General features: G+C 37.8%; 1 protein-coding gene across 5 annotated transcripts in view; it reads right to left on the reverse strand.

The window, feature by feature from the left end:
- CDC42SE2 (CDC42 small effector 2) overlaps window positions 1-15707 on the reverse strand; it is a 148785-nt gene extending 133078 nt beyond the window's left edge. For 4 of the 5 annotated variants that reach the window (XM_057491167.1, XM_057491168.1, XM_057491169.1 and 1 more), the window contains exon 1: window positions 15571-15707. The gene's annotated coding sequence lies outside the window, so the exon portion shown is untranslated. The remainder of the gene's footprint in view (window positions 1-15570) is intronic. The other variant, XM_036902605.2, reaches the window with a different exon arrangement.
- Window positions 15708-15921: the final 214 nt, after the last annotated feature.

The raw sequence follows: 15921 nt of genomic DNA on the forward strand, positions 1-15921 counted from the left end.
TGTCTTCTTTGGAAAAATGTCTATTCAGATCCTCTGCCCATTTTTTAATTGGATAATTTGGGGTTTTCCTGGTGTTGAGTTGTTATTACTTCTTTATTTTACTTTGGATATTAACACCTTGTCAGATATATCATTTACAAGTAGGTTGCCTTCTTGTTTAGCTGGTGGTTTCCTTTGCAGTGTGCAGAAGGTTTTTAGTCTGATAGAACCCCACTTATTTTTGCTTTTGTTTCCCTATTCCAGGCAACTTTTGAAACTTAAGATGAAAATTTTAGAAGTCAGTTCTAGACTGCATGAGGAAGTATGAAGTTCTTCAAAAAAACTGTAGAGGGCACATGTACAAAAAAGTTTGAAGATTACATTAACTTGCTTAACACAGAGTAACAGTGCTCTAGAACTAACCAGAATAGCAACAGAGTATTACTAGCTCTTTAAAAAGAATCAATCTGTAAAGTAACTGGGAAAGAAAATGGGGATCAACTCTTCAATTTCAGGGGCCAAAAACAGTTAAATCAAAATCTAATTCCTTGCTGCTTTCAAGAAGTCAACAGGAATCTCTAAAGCAGAGTTAAGTTTCCAGGTTAATCTAACTCTCTCTCTTGCAAATACAGATGCCAGTAAAAGCTATGACCCCAACCTGCTCTCAAATATTTAACAGTGAACAACCTAGTTACAGTATTTACAAGTTATTTGGCATAAGGCTTTTTAATGATATGCTCACCATACTGAAACTACTCAACAGTTGGACATCTCAGGAAATATGGAAGGTATATTTTCTGATGGATAAGCATACTAACTTGTAGCACTCTCTTTCAAAATTTTATGAATAAGGAATTTTTTAGAAAGCTCAATATCAAAAGAACATACATCTTTTCATTCTAGATTATAAGGGAAAAAGCTACATTACTAGCTCACACGATTCTTTTAAAGATTATGACAGCTTCTCCTGTCAAAATAATCGAGTGAGGTAGCATGACTGAATGAAAAAAACAAGACAAATTATGTATTAATTCAATTCTATTTTAAAAATCCAACAATTAAGGGAAAAAGTAGGATTTTTATGTTTACATCCTTTGAAAATATCTCACCCATTCAAACCCAGAAACATCTGTAAAAGGAGTTTCCACAAACATAAGTTTGAGCTTATTTCCAACTGGAAATACTAGAACTTACATCCTGCTTTATGACAAAATTAGATAAGTAATGGCTCACATTAAAGAAAAATTTATGATCATGTCTAAGTCAGATTTTTTAATCATACCACCTTCAAAATACACTGCACATATTTATTACCATAAACAGAGGTTTCTGCCGAATGTTAGATATGTTGCATTAGTCAAGTAAGTAGCACTTTGCATTCATCTCTCCCACTACTCCCTATACATGCTTTCCTGTACCACAGGGACATAAAAGCTAAAATAAAACAAAAAAATTTCATTTCCCAGACTTTCCCAGAAAGCTGGCATTTGGAATGTAAATTAGGTTCCACCATCTGCCAGTAAGAAGACCTCCTACAAGATTTGGAAAGCAAAAGTGAGATTGAAGCTATCCTTCTAGGGCTATAAGCAATGACATAAAGAAATGCATGATTACAACCCTATTCATCAGATTTTATGGTATCTAGAAGCAGTCAAGGCACCAAATTCAGTATTCCTGTGACTGGTTCTTAGTTTCTAAGCTTCCTGACCTCTCAGCTACAGTCTTATGTTCTTAATCCACTTACGGTCCTCTGATTCAGGCTCCCCCAAACCATCCAATGATTTTTAAGGACTGAATTCCCTGTACAAAACATCTTTCTGCCTGAAAATCTTACAGTTTGTTTCTTGCAATGAACTCCAACATAGTATTGTTCATTCAGTTTAAAATATACATTGCTGACAAGTAGTGACTCTGTGGCATCTTACTATGCTGATGGGACAGTTACTGCAATGGAGTGTGGGGGGGACTTGATAACATGGGTGAATGTAGTAACCACAATGTTGATCATGTGAAACCTTCATAAGAGTGTGTATCAATGATACTTTAATAAAAAATAAAATATACACTGCCTATGTTTACCCTCCCTCTAACCATTTTATTAGTTAAATACACAAGATTTAGTGCTATTCTATACTACTATTATGAATTGAAAATGAGGTCAATATGAAGAATTAAAAGTTTTCTTAGCTATACTCTGAAATTTTATTTAAAATACATGATAGTTATTGGATCAACATAAGATAGCAACATTCCTAACACTGAATGATCCTGCTCTTCCTGGCTGAATAAGTTTATGTCAGTAACATACAAAGCCAAAGCTTTGGCTGTTTTTAAAAATGATTCTTTACTCTGATTACAAAAGAAATACATGCTTGTTGTTAGAAGTGAGAAAATAATGGAAATGTTTAAAAACCTTGATAATCACCATTCCCCAAAACTACTTACACTGAACAGTTGTACATGTACAACTCTGTGTCCTACTTTAGCACCCTAACAGTCATTTCCCCTTGAAACTCTCCATAATAAGTTACTAAGAGATGGTATAGGTAGATATATCTAATTTAACCATTCTTCTTTACTCAATTTAAGTACTTTTCAATTGCTCTTTAATATAAATAATGCTTCACATTTTTTGATAGAAAACTTTAAGGATAAACAAAACATGGTACATCCAATGGAGTATCATTTAGTTATAAAAAGGAGTACTGATACATGCTACAACATGGATGAACCTTGAAAAACATACACTAAGTGAAAGAAGCCAGTTACAAAAAGCCAATAATTGTATGATCTCATTTATATGAAATGTCCCAAAAGAGCATAACCAGAGAGGTGTATGACAAGGGATGGGAAAAGAGGAGCAAAGTTTCCATGCTCTTGGAACACACTCACCACTCTCCCAGCATCTCCACATGTTCACCAGCCTGGAAGCTCTCTGAACCACATCCTTTTGGGTTTGTACGGAAACTTCACTACATAGTCATGACTGATTAATCATTGGCCATTGCTGATTCAACCTCCAGCCTCTCTCCCTTCTCAAGGTCAGAGAGGTGAGACAAACGACCAAACCTCTATACACGTGGCCAGTTTCCCTGGCAACCAACCCCCATCCTTATGAACTTTCCAAGTCACCTCATTAACAAAAGACATCTTGAGGGCTCTCATCACATAGGAAATTCCAAGGGTTTAATAGAGCCAGAAAGAGGGATGAAAACCAAATATACATTTATAATAATTACAATCACATGAATTATCTCAATAAAGCTGTCATAAAAAATAATAATAATAATGGTAGCTTGCATATCCCAAACTGCAATTATCTGTTGTTCCTGAAAAAAAAAAAATACCTCCTTAAAAAAAAAAAAAGTTACTTCCTTAGGGTAAACTCTCAGAGGCAGAAATACTAGTCTCTGATACATGTCAAACTCCTTTTGAAAAGGGTTATACAGATTTACACTCCCTCCAGCAGTAGTGTATCTGTGTCACACTACTGATGTGAATCAGCTCCATTTCTTAAATCTTAGATCTTATAAAAGAATCTTACTGATTATTCAAGCTCAACACTTTTCCCAATATTTTAGCCAGTTTTCTTTTGCAAAGGGTCAGTTCTTAGCCTCCAAAATAGACATCTTTATGAACACAATTGTTACAGATACACAAATGCTTCAGTTACTCGGGAAACAAAGAAATTAGTTACTTTCTTACCATTTTGGTCAGCAATAATTAATTCATCCTAACTCAGTTCTACTTCAGCTGCTGACTTAAAACTTTCCTTCAAATCAAAATGCTTTTTTTAGAGTAGCAAGAACCACTCTACTAGGACAGGCAGATTAAAAGGACACTACAATATGAGTCTACCTGGGTTACATAAATTTCAAGTTTCCTGACTTCAAATCACTTTCAAGGGAAATGTCGAGGTGACTCCTGAGATATTCTAAAACAATAAGTAGTAGTAGAAAGAAAATGAAACATTTATTAACACTTTCTACAAACCAAGTACTTAATGTGTACCTCATTTCATCCTAACAAAGCTGTTACTCTCACTTAATAGAAGAGTTAAATAAAAAAATCAACAAAGGTAACTGCCTGCCATACAGCAAATGTGCAGCAAACTTTGGTGTGCCTAACAAAAGTTCATATTCTGCCACCTGACAGCACTTCCCAAGCTCAATGATTCTGCAAATCAGACAAGACTTAAAACAGTAGTTCTGCCACTTATTGTGTGACATACTTCTAATCTTCTTTAGCTTGTCTGTACCATTTCCACAAAAACAAAATTATTCACAAAATAGAAAAATGGGAAGCTAAAAAGTCACTGTAAAATGAAACTTTTTAAAAATACCATTTTTTACAAACAGCAGTGTATGGAATAATTCTAAATACTTTCACTGAATTTATATCAAGATTCGCTTTACCTTCCAGCAAGCAATTGCACTTGCATAGCCGCTTACAAACGTGATCACTCAGTGGAAAACTTTATTTTAGGGAATGTTTGCCAGCCTCCCCTTTCTCGGTAGAAAAGGCCACATCAGTTATATTACTTTTATTCTTCTTTACCAAGTGAGAAATGTTTTCAGCGTTTTATATGCAACCATCCAGGAAGTAGCATTGTGGGGTAAGAGAAATGGCTACTTAGCTGCTTAAGAAGAAAGACTGCAAGAGCTTGTGAAAAAGTAGTAATACAACACAGAAAAAGACAAGGTCAAGAATAAAAACAAATTAGTCAGAGTCTAATCTACTGTAGGTAATGTAATGAATACCCCTGTGGTAAAGGAAAGTCATTTGAATTATATATAACCCTTAAAGGACCCTTGGTTAACTTTAAAAACTGCTTCTTTAAACACAAACAACTACTTGACAGGATTGGGACTGATTTCCAAAGGAGCCATTCACCAATACAAATCAGTGATTCTTCCACAAGTATTTTCACTCATGAAAACAAAAATCAACTCCAACATTAATACAAGAATTCTCATACTAAAATTTTCTTTTTCCAAGAACTTCCACTCCTCATTCTGACATATAATGTGATATCTAATAAAACTGTCAGAATTGGGATAGATGAGGACCTTTACTGAGACATTTTTCTTCTAAAAACATTTTTTTGAATGAGAAGTTAGAAGTTTATTATATCATTGCTATATACAATTCAAATAGACTTTGAAAAACACAACTAAATAATTAATCCTTTTGAATCAGATATCTATAGAAATACCTACATTTCAATATAAAAGTAGACTTTCATTTATCTGCCTGTTTCACAAAAAGGTTAAAATAATTTTAATATTAAACCATCAGTAGGACTTGGGGCAAACAAAAAAATATTAAGTTGACTATAGCCCATATTTTACCCTAGGGTTATTACTGAAATAATTCTACTGTTCATAGAATCATGTACTGTTTTTCTTAGCTGGTATAATACAATCAGGCTATTGTGCAACGGTAAGAGAGCTCATAAGAAAAAAATTACTGAAGTAATTCTTGTCTAGAGGTCACTTGCCACATTCTACTCTCCACAAACACCACTGGTTTTTAACCACAGCTTTACTTACAGCTTTCTTTACCTTCTGTCAAAATTTTCATTTTGCAGTCAAGATCCTTTCAAAATGAAATAATAAAAGTAATGCTATTATGGTCACAATATTTCATAAAGTAAGATGTTACAGAACAATATGTGTACTAAGATCTTACTTTTGTGAAAAAACATTTATTCATGGATTTGTATGGAAGGACATTCATCAAAATATCACCAGTGATATCTTAGGATGGTAGGATTGTGGATTCATTTTTTGGTTTAGCTTAAATGTATGTTCTGATTTTCTAAATTAAATACAAGTTATTTTTTAGTGCTTGTGCAGAGAGAACGTGAGTTAAAGGATAAGAAACGGAGGTACCATATTTTAATTCAGTATCAACAATTCAAATCCACTTACTCAGAGTTAACATAATGCAAATGCTCCTCAAGAAATATTAGTGAAATCCCCTGAGCCAACAACGTTCAATTTTTAAATAATAAATTTCCTCAGGTAGGAAAACGGTACCTTAGAAGAGAGAAGTAACTTGTCTCTTTATATAACTGGGAAGGTAAGAGTGGGAAATTGCTTGAAATGTCCAGGTGATCACAGGAAAGACATTAGGGAAAACTTGAGAAGCAAGATAAAATCACTTCACTGATTTAGAGACACTGATTCACAGAAGAAATGACAGAATAGCAGAAAGTAAATGATCAAAGACAATAGGTAAGGACTTGGAGGAGGATAACAGGCAGAAAAAGGAAAGAAAAAAGCCCAGAAAAGAAAATGAACTCAGGTATATTTATGTAAATCATCCCAAAAAGCAAATGAAAAAAAAATTATCTAGTAATACAAGGTCAAACTGAATCAACTCTGCTCTTTCCCAAGAAAAACAATACCTTTCAATGGACTTGACACTCAGAAGCAAAACAGAGAACACCCAGGCATCTCAATATCTTTTGTGCCTGCTTTGCAATGAACTAGTTAAACAATTAGGTATACAGTTAAGCAATTAATATACAAACATATAAATACCCAATTTTTACACATTAAAAGAATCTAGGAGTACTAATCAGATGTGAATGAAATGCAACTTTGGAAAACAAACAAGGTAAACTGGTAATTCCACTGACTCCCACGAAGAAAATGTCTTTAAAACAAAATTACTACTAGGCTAAACTGTAAGAAATTGCCAAAACTCAAGCCTTTTTCATCTATTAAAACAGCAACTGCATATGGTCCCACCCAGTGAGATGATAAAAAGGTGGTTGTTACCCACCTCTCTGGAAAAGCCCTGATTTGAAGCTTTCGCTGATTCCCATGTTGTAAACAGTCCCACCATAGCCAGTTTTAAGCTGCCAACACAATGTCACTGAATAGGGAGCTGGAGAAATGCACCAACTCCAAAATACCCCTGGTTCCACCTAATACTATGATCTAAGGGTCAACAGACTGGTTCTCATCTTTTTCTAAAACAGGTTTTTGCCTGAATAATCCAGTTTCCTACTTACGTAGGTTAGAAGGAATACACTTTTAATACTTAAAAATATCATTACACTAAAACTCATTCACAAGAAACATGAGATCAGTACCTTGTTTTACTCATTCAACACTTTTTTACTAAACACTTATTTGGCACCAGGTATTGTTCTGCGCATTATAGACAGCAAGGAAGAAGACAAAGGAGGTCCCTGCTCTCATAAAGTTTATAATCTATTCAGGGACACAATAAAAAAAAATTAAAAACATTTATTTCAAGGACTGACAAAAGCTGTGAAGTAAAATAGCGAAGGTTGGGGGTGGGATGCTATTTTAAACTAAGTGGTAAAAAAAATGGAAAGGTATGTTTAAGCTGAGATTTTAAAGATAAGGGGCCAGTCTTGCAAAGATCTGGGTTAGACCAGTTCAGACGGAGGAAACAACTAGTGTTAAAAGCCCTACTGCAAGAATAAGCATGGCATGTTTGAGAAACTGAACAACTTTGCGGCAAGATGACAGCCAGCAAAGGCAAAATACTCTGAGAGGTTGTCAGGCCCACATCATTCAGACAGAGTGTGAGTTTGTACTCTCTAGGTGACTGTAGTTTGTACTTTATTCTGAGTGGATCAGGAAGAGTAGTTTGATAAATGTGCTGAATGAATGAATGCATTATCTTAATGACCCCTTAAGAAAATTAGGTCACAACCTAATAATTGTATTCACTTTTCTCAATATGATCATATTGGTTACTTCACTATCTACCTAAAACATTATGAAGTTAAAGAAATGTACTATAGCAGACATCCAACTCTGAATACAGCTAAAATAAACTTAATGCTAGGACTACACATCAGTTCAGAAATAAAGATTTTTTTAATCCAAGATGGTTATTTCATATGTGAAATGCTAACGTACAAATTCAGGGAGGTCACTGTCGAATTCTAATGAAGAGGACCTAACTGGTCTACAAAACAAAGATTAATTCAGAATGGTAGGCAAACATTTGCCAGTGTTATCCAAAATGACTTTACAATGTACATTAAGTCTTAAAAATTACAATGTTCATAGCTTTAATATGAATTTTTTTAATTTCCTATTTTAATGCAAAATAAAAATATAACACCAAATCTGACTTATAGATATTACTTAGGAGTTAAAAGTAAAAATACCAAGCATATACAAATTTAAATTATATTTGTGTATTACAAGAACTGTAAAGACACATACAGACACACACAGGTCCACACCTCCATGGCCAAGATAATATTAAGTCCACATTTTGGCCACATAAAAATCCATCAGACAAGTCAATCAAGACAAAAATAGGGAAATGTTTAGACTGGTTTGGAGATTGATTTATGCCTACACATAAAAAATTAGCCATTCAGGAACTTCTAAAAGCCACCTGTTCCAACCATTTATTTAAAGGATTTCTTCTTTCTACCAACAGGAGGAAGTAAGACGCAGAACTCAGAAAAGAGTTTTAAAAATATCTTGTCTCAGCAGAATGAAATACCAAGTTTGCATATCATTAATTTCTCTTGCACTCATTTTCTACCTAAACATCAGTTAAACTGCAGTTTTAAAACTGCCTTTAAATATATTAAAATATTTTTCATTTAAGAGCACAAAGATGCATATAATAAATGCATACCCCTGATAAGCGGTATAATATAGTACCACTTGAAGTGTCCAAATCGAAGTAAATCTCCGATACTCTGAATACAAGATGTGCAGCTAAAAGAAATAAAAGGTAAGCCAAAAATAGTCTTTTTAAAAAAGTGTTGTCATCCTACTTCCAAATCGGGCTTTCCTCTTCTTTATTCCATTACCTTACCTCTCTGTTGCTTTCCTCCAGCCTCTGTCCTGCGCATTTCACTTTCCATATGCAAAAACTGATTTGAAACTTACCTTGTCCTCTTTTATCTAAATTTGTTTTTACTTAATACTGTGGTTTTAGGAGAAATATTTTCAGTCAAAATACTTCTAGCTACAGAATGCATACACATAAGCTGCTATCAAAGATATGAATAACTTAAGTGGCCATTCATTTAGCAAATATGAATGCCCACCATGTGCCAACCAGTTTTGAATACCGAGGATTCTGCAGTGAATAAAATGAAGCTCCTTCACTAAGGACACTAAAGCAAGACAGTGCTTGGCAGATTCAAGAAGCTTCAAAAAGACTCATGTGCCTGGTGTGGAGTAAGCCAAGGAAAAACTCGTGGGACGTGTAATCTGAGGGGCTGGAGGCACGGATGATGTGTGATGCCTAGTAGGCACTGTTGTATTCTGGCTTGTACTCGAAGCGATATGAAAAGCCACTGAAGGGTTTTTTGACATAGCAGTAAAAAGAATCAGACTTTGATTTCAAAACGATCGCCCTGGTTGCTGTGTCAAGCAATGAAAAGAGCAGAAGCGGTAGAGAGACCAGAAAGACAACCACTAAAATAACCCAGGCCGGAGACGAAGGATGCTTAGAGAGGGTGGCTGCAGCTGAAGACAGCAAGCTGTGGTTATATTTATTCTTGAGGTGGATTAAGGTAAATAAAGGACATACTTTCATGATACATTATGCTGAATTAAATGTGGGAGTGTGAGAAAGGAATCAAGAGTGTCTACAAGGTGTTAGCCAGAGAAACTGAAAGATGGATTTAACATTTAACAAGATGAGGAAGACTGAAATGAACCAACCAATGGGGTGGGAGAGGGAAGGAGAATGAGTTCTGTTCTGACACGGCAAATACGGGATGTCTAACTGGAAATGTCGACTAGGCAGTTGGGTAGACAAGTCTGAAGTTAGGAAAGAGATCCAGACCAAAGATGACATTTTTAATTTAAAATAAATTATAATTCTTGTTAGAGGAGAGGATGAGATCACAAGAGACGATCTATAAATACAGAAGAGATCTAAATGCTGGGACACTACCTTATTTTTTAGAAGTTGGGGCAACAAAAAGGAAGCAGCAAAAGAAACTGAAAATAAGTGGCAGCATCCCAGAAGCAAAGGGAAGAAAGGTTTCAAAGAAGAAAAAATTATCAACGATGTCAAATGCTGCTATGTCCAGTGAGATGAGGATTGAGAACTGACTGGGGAATTTATCACCAAGGGCGTCACCAGTACTCTCAGTAAGAGCAGTTACAGCAGAATGGAAGAGGGAGGAAAAACCGGACTGCAGTGGGAATCAAAGAGACAGGGAGTCCGGGGACCACAAATAACCTTTCAGAGAGCAGTAGCTGAAGAAAAACATGGTGTTGGGGGAGGTTTGGTTTGTTTTTAAAGACGGGAGATATTTCAGCATATTTATATGCTGATAGGATTAATCCAGTAGAAATGAGAAACAGTGATGATGCAGCTCACTGGCAGGCAGCAGAACGGATGAATACTGAGGCACCGCAATGTCCTTGACAGGGGAAGGGCGACAGAACCAAGGGCAAGAGTGGAGGCAACAGGAAACACACAGGGCATGGGTACAGTCTTCATCTGGTTGATTTTGATTTCATTTTTAATATACAGAAAACAAGGTTGCCAGCTGAAAATCAAGAGAGAAGAGGTGCTAGAGGTTTGAGGAGAGCGGTATAAAATAGTCATTTAGGGGAAAAGGAGTGACTGAACTAGGGAAATGTACTAAGCCTACAGGACTGTAGGCAGCAGGAAGGTTCCTCCTGCGGGTCAGAGGTCATGAAATCTAAAGGAAGACCGGGTCAGCATGCCTAAGTTTTCCTGAGACATGCTCAACTGCCAGGTACAGACTAGACCAGATGGAGACTGGCTGGGTAGGGCACTGGGGGAGCAGGTTGCCAGGTGAATGCAACGACTGGAGAAGTGCTGCAGGGAACTGAAGATGTACGAAAGGGAGAAATTCTGACAGTGGACCATGGATTCAAACCATCTATATCGAAGAAGTGAGGCTTGGGACAGTTAAAAAGGGTGGTAGCAGCAACGGATTCTAGGTCCCAGATACAGATGTGCTGTTCAAGTGAGGGTACTGGACAGCAGGAGCTCGAAAGATGATAGGATGTTGAAGCCCTGGGGGAATGCTTGAAACTCAGTCTATGAAATAACCTTAAAGTATGGACAGGTCTGGTTAAAATGTTAAAGAACTACCATAAAAATAGAGCAAAATGTCTCCCAGGGCAAAGTAGCTGCAGATGAGGGACCCTGGAAGGTAAGGGACTGGAGCAGAAGAACTGTATCACAGGAATCATAGTGGAGGTCCCCAGACATAAAACACCCAGGAAAATCATTGTCTGCACTCCTGGAGAAAGAGTCAGCTTTGAAGAACCTGCCCCACTCAGATGGCACCAATGCCAGATCACAACAGGACGAGTCATATTAAAACCGTACCTTTCCCCAAGTCCTATTTCCCCACTGAGCTGGACCCTCGACAGGTGAATCCAGATAGCACCCTGGAGAGGAACTGGCACAATAAAAAGAGAAGTCTACTATGACTTCCTCCAAAGCAGGCTTCTAGGTCTGAAGCAGTTCTGAGTTGGGGAAGAGAAGTTCTAAATTGTGTTAGAGTTTTAACACTAATTATTATAATGAACTGCACCTTCTAATAACCAAAATTAGCCTATTACTGACAAGTAGCTGAAGACTTTTCATTACATAGAAGTAACTAGAAAAGTTATCTGATCCAAAGAACTCATTGAGAAGCTGGTAAAGACTCATCTATAAGGAGTGTTTGAAGGATCAGTGAAAGTTGTTTTCTGCTTAGACTTTCTTAACTCCCATCCATTCAACATACCAGTTCCACAAACATCCACTGGTTATAACAATATATCCAATGGGTTATAAACCCATCATAAAATCAGGTGCAAAATATACACAATGCCAAATATAGGAAAAATTCATTTTTGCTTTATTAAGCAAACAGTGATAGATTAAATCAAATGAAACAAAATGAGTATGTTTTAGTACAACATGCTTACAAAAATTCAATCATAATGATTTAGCGAGGAATCTTAGCATAAATGTCTAAGTGGGTAAGCTACAAAATAGAAACATCAGTTTCACCATTTAGTCATTTTCAAAGACACCTAACTTTAACATGGAGTTATTTAATGCTTTCTAGGGAAAAGAGGAGTTTTACTATAATCCATTTTGGTTAAAATACATTTGCAGGTATTTTACAGTGTCATGAAAAAGACAACTTATTATCAGGCCTTTTGGCTTTCAGTTCAGAAACTCCCCCTTTGGATGGGATCCCAGAGCACTTTCAGCTAAATCCTGCTCTGTTCATTATTAGTATTATAGAAAGGGTCAAGAATACTTAAGCTTTGAACTGAGGTACAAAGATGCTTACAGTTAATTATTAATAAGCTGAATTCCAAGTTTCTCCAGGTAGTATGGAAAAAAAAAAAATCAGACTAAATGCCCGTACCTAACTCGTAAGCAAATGTTAAGGATAACCACATTTTAGTTCATCTCAAGAATGTACAGGGAAGCCATAATATCCCCCTCTAAGAGATCAAAAGCATTACATTTAGCATTCAACAAAATACTTGTTAAAATTAATAAGTTAAAATACTTATTTCATAAGAGCTGAGATTGAGAATACTGTAACAGATGAAAAACAATTTGTAATTGTGAAAAAAATAAAGCCTTAACCTAAATATCCCAGGCATATCTTAAAACAGTTGAAAATCACACACTTTAATGATAAGAGACAACTGGGATATAAAAACAACAACCTATCCTAAAGTATAAACGTGAAATTTGTTTTAAAGCACTTTAAAAATGTTTTATACAAATACTAATTGATACTCTCTCATGACTTAAGCAAATATGGGCACAGCTGCAAAATGCCGTATTAGCATCATTCTTAATCACTTTATTAATTACATCTGATAAAGGAACCACTTTCTAATCATTCTAAAGGGTATTACAGGGGGAAAAAAAAGGTGAACTCCCCCAACCAAAAAAAAAAACCCACACACAGATGAAGAAAACATGAACATTTCATTCCAACTATTATAAAATGTAACGATCCTGGAATTTAGTTAGCCTCAAAACATTATGAACTACTCCAAGGTGGTAATAATACTTTGAAAACAATTATAGTATTTTTTTAAGGTACAAAAAAAAAAACAGTCATTCTGGGTTATTTCTTGGAAATACTATTTTAACATGTCTCAATGCTGCTGCTGACTGTCATAAACTCTAAAAAAAATGGTCTTATCCAAATAAAATATGCCAAGCATTTTTTATTCAACATATCACAACTTGTGTGTATTGTTCTTTATCAGCACTACTACAATCTATTCTTAGTTTTCTCATCAACACTAGACTATCAGGAGTATACTGTCATGTAACTCTTCCTACAAGAAATAGACATTTTAAGAAAAACTATCAGAATTCTCTACCGATAAAATTTAAAGGACAGCTTTCCTTATCATCCCCAGGAACAACCATAAACAGCTAATGCTAATAGCCATTAAGTCTGAAAATCTGAAAATTCTACTTGAATGTACATGCTATCTTCAAGAATATTAAGGTGTTAGTAAGTCAAAAGGGTCCACCTAAATTCAAAAACTATCTGTAAAAAAATTATTAATCTACAGTATCTTGTAATGAGCAAGACTGACTTTGGAGCACATTAATCTGGACTTCTGAAGAGGCCAAATAAGTACTTTCTTTTAATCATATGTAAATAAGAGACAATGCAACCTTTTATTCTGAATAAATACAATTATTACTAATCTCTTTCTCATTTTAGTAAGCAGTTCATCACAGTTTTAACAGTAGAGGGAAAGTCCAAACATGGAAACACTATTATTAATAGTCCTTCCCTCTTCAGCACTATCAAGTCAATACTGTATTTACTTGTAAATGGTGAATAAAAGGTCAAAATTTCTGAAAAGGTGCTGTATTTAAAGTCATTTCTTACAGAAAAGGAATCCATTGTTTCTCCTTGGATATTTTAAGAAATAGAAATGTTGTACAGCAAAGATTACTGACAGAAAACAGGACCAGAAGTATATTACTCTTTAATGTACTGTACCAAAATCATCTAATACAGGAGGGAATAAAAACTAGTTTCTTAAAGCTCCTCCTCCCTTCATTTTAAAATACAGACAGATTAAACTGACAATATGAAAATGTAACCCAATTTAGCCCTGTAAAGTTACTTATTAACCTTTAATTACTGTTCTGGAGCTACACGTTCTTCAGTTCACCTGCCATGTTTCCCAGTTAAAACACACATAATGAGGAAAGAACTTCACACTCAGGTTAAGAATAGAGTAACTGTGGGTTCTGTAGGCCCATAGAAACTCGCTTTCAGCACAGCTGCCAGTACCTAACAGGTGCTTAATGAGGATCTGTTGAATAAATGGTATAGTTTAATTATATTAGCGTGACATTAGTTTTCTTTTTCCCCTAAATTAAAGAGTTCTCCCTTGCTTAAAGAGTCAAGGGAGTCTTTAACTCAAGACCTTATAAAACCAAATAAACTTCTTTATTCATAACGAAATAGAAAGCTGGGTCTCGAAAGAACAAAACACAGTCCAACCACCTCTTCTCCATTCTTTTGAAAGAAAATTACTAATAAAGCTTATTTTTAGGAAACAAAACTATCCACCAACTTCCCTCAAAATGAAAAATTCAACATTTCAAACGTATATTCTACGCCCATAACATTAATAACTGATTATTCATCAACAGTATGCATATACTGGGTAAAACCAAACACACACATAAACACAAACTACACGTTGTTTGCCGTTGTTTTTCCCTTAATATGAGTCAAGATGTGCTAAATTTTACTGGAAGTCAGGTCCCCTTGAATGTTTGAAGACCCATTCGCTCCAAATTTTCATTGACCATCTACTTCATGCCAGGCCCTGCAACAAAACGTGTTCATTCTGTAACCTGAACATTTGCACAGAACTCCCCTAAAAAGCTTGTTATTTTAAATAACAGCAGCTAAAGAGGGGTCCCAACGTTGTTTCCGGTACGCGGGTACACAAGTCAGGCCACCCGGGCTCCTCGGCTGTTAATGCGGCATCAGCGAGCTGCTACTTACCACACCCGTTAACAAAAATCACAACCAAAGCAGCCCGAGCTGGGTAAACCAACCTGTAAGAGTAGCACGAGCTCCTCCGAGGCCGGTGGGGGTTTCCTCTCGGGGCTCGAGCACCGCGGTTAGAGCCGCGGAGGAACGCGCCGGACGCCCCCGGCGGAGTCCGCGCGGAGCGGGACCGTCGCCCCCGGAGCCCTCACCTTGGAGGAGCCGGGCCCTCCCCGCCCGCGCCGGGCCGCCCCCCGACTTCCAGACCGGCAAAGTTGGAGGGGGGGGGTCTCATTTCCATCCTGTACCGGACAGGCGGCAGGCTTCCTCAGCCGCCCTCCTGCCGGTAATGTGGCACTGAGCAAGGAACCGTTTCTCAGACGGAAATGAGGAAAGGCCAAAGGCAGGGTCCGCAGGACGACCTCGCCCAGACCTGAAATGGAGCTGCAGGCTCAGCCCGCTGCCCGCAGCGCGAGGCGGGCAGGGCCGAGCTGTGCTCGCCGGAGCCCTCGGCGTCGGGGGTCGCGGCTTCGGGTCCCCGAGGTGCAGCGAGGACGAGGTGTGGGGGACGGCGCCGCACTCACCGCCGCCTTTGTCTCGGCCGCTCGCCCCGGCCTCGGCCGTTCTCAGCACCGGCTTCGCGGCTCCTGCCGCCCCCTCGCCCGCAGCTGCGCTCCCCGGCGCGCTCACCGCTTCCTGGCCCCGCCCTCCCCGCCCAGGCTCGGGGGCGGACGGGCGGGCGGAGCGACAGGCCGCGCAGCTGCCGCCGCGCCGGCCCCGCCCCCGGCCCCGCCCGGGCGGCGGCCTCCGCTCGGGACGCCCCGGACGCGCGGACTGGGAAGTGCCGTCCCTGGCGAGCGGAGGTCTGGGAGCGGGCGCCGCTGCCGCGCCGGAAAGGACGCGCCAGAAGATGGCGGCCCGGCTGGGTGGAGGCA

Source organism: Manis pentadactyla, chromosome 13 (genome assembly GCF_030020395.1).
Source record: "Manis pentadactyla isolate mManPen7 chromosome 13, mManPen7.hap1, whole genome shotgun sequence".
Lineage (NCBI taxonomy): Eukaryota > Metazoa > Chordata > Mammalia > Pholidota > Manidae > Manis > Manis pentadactyla.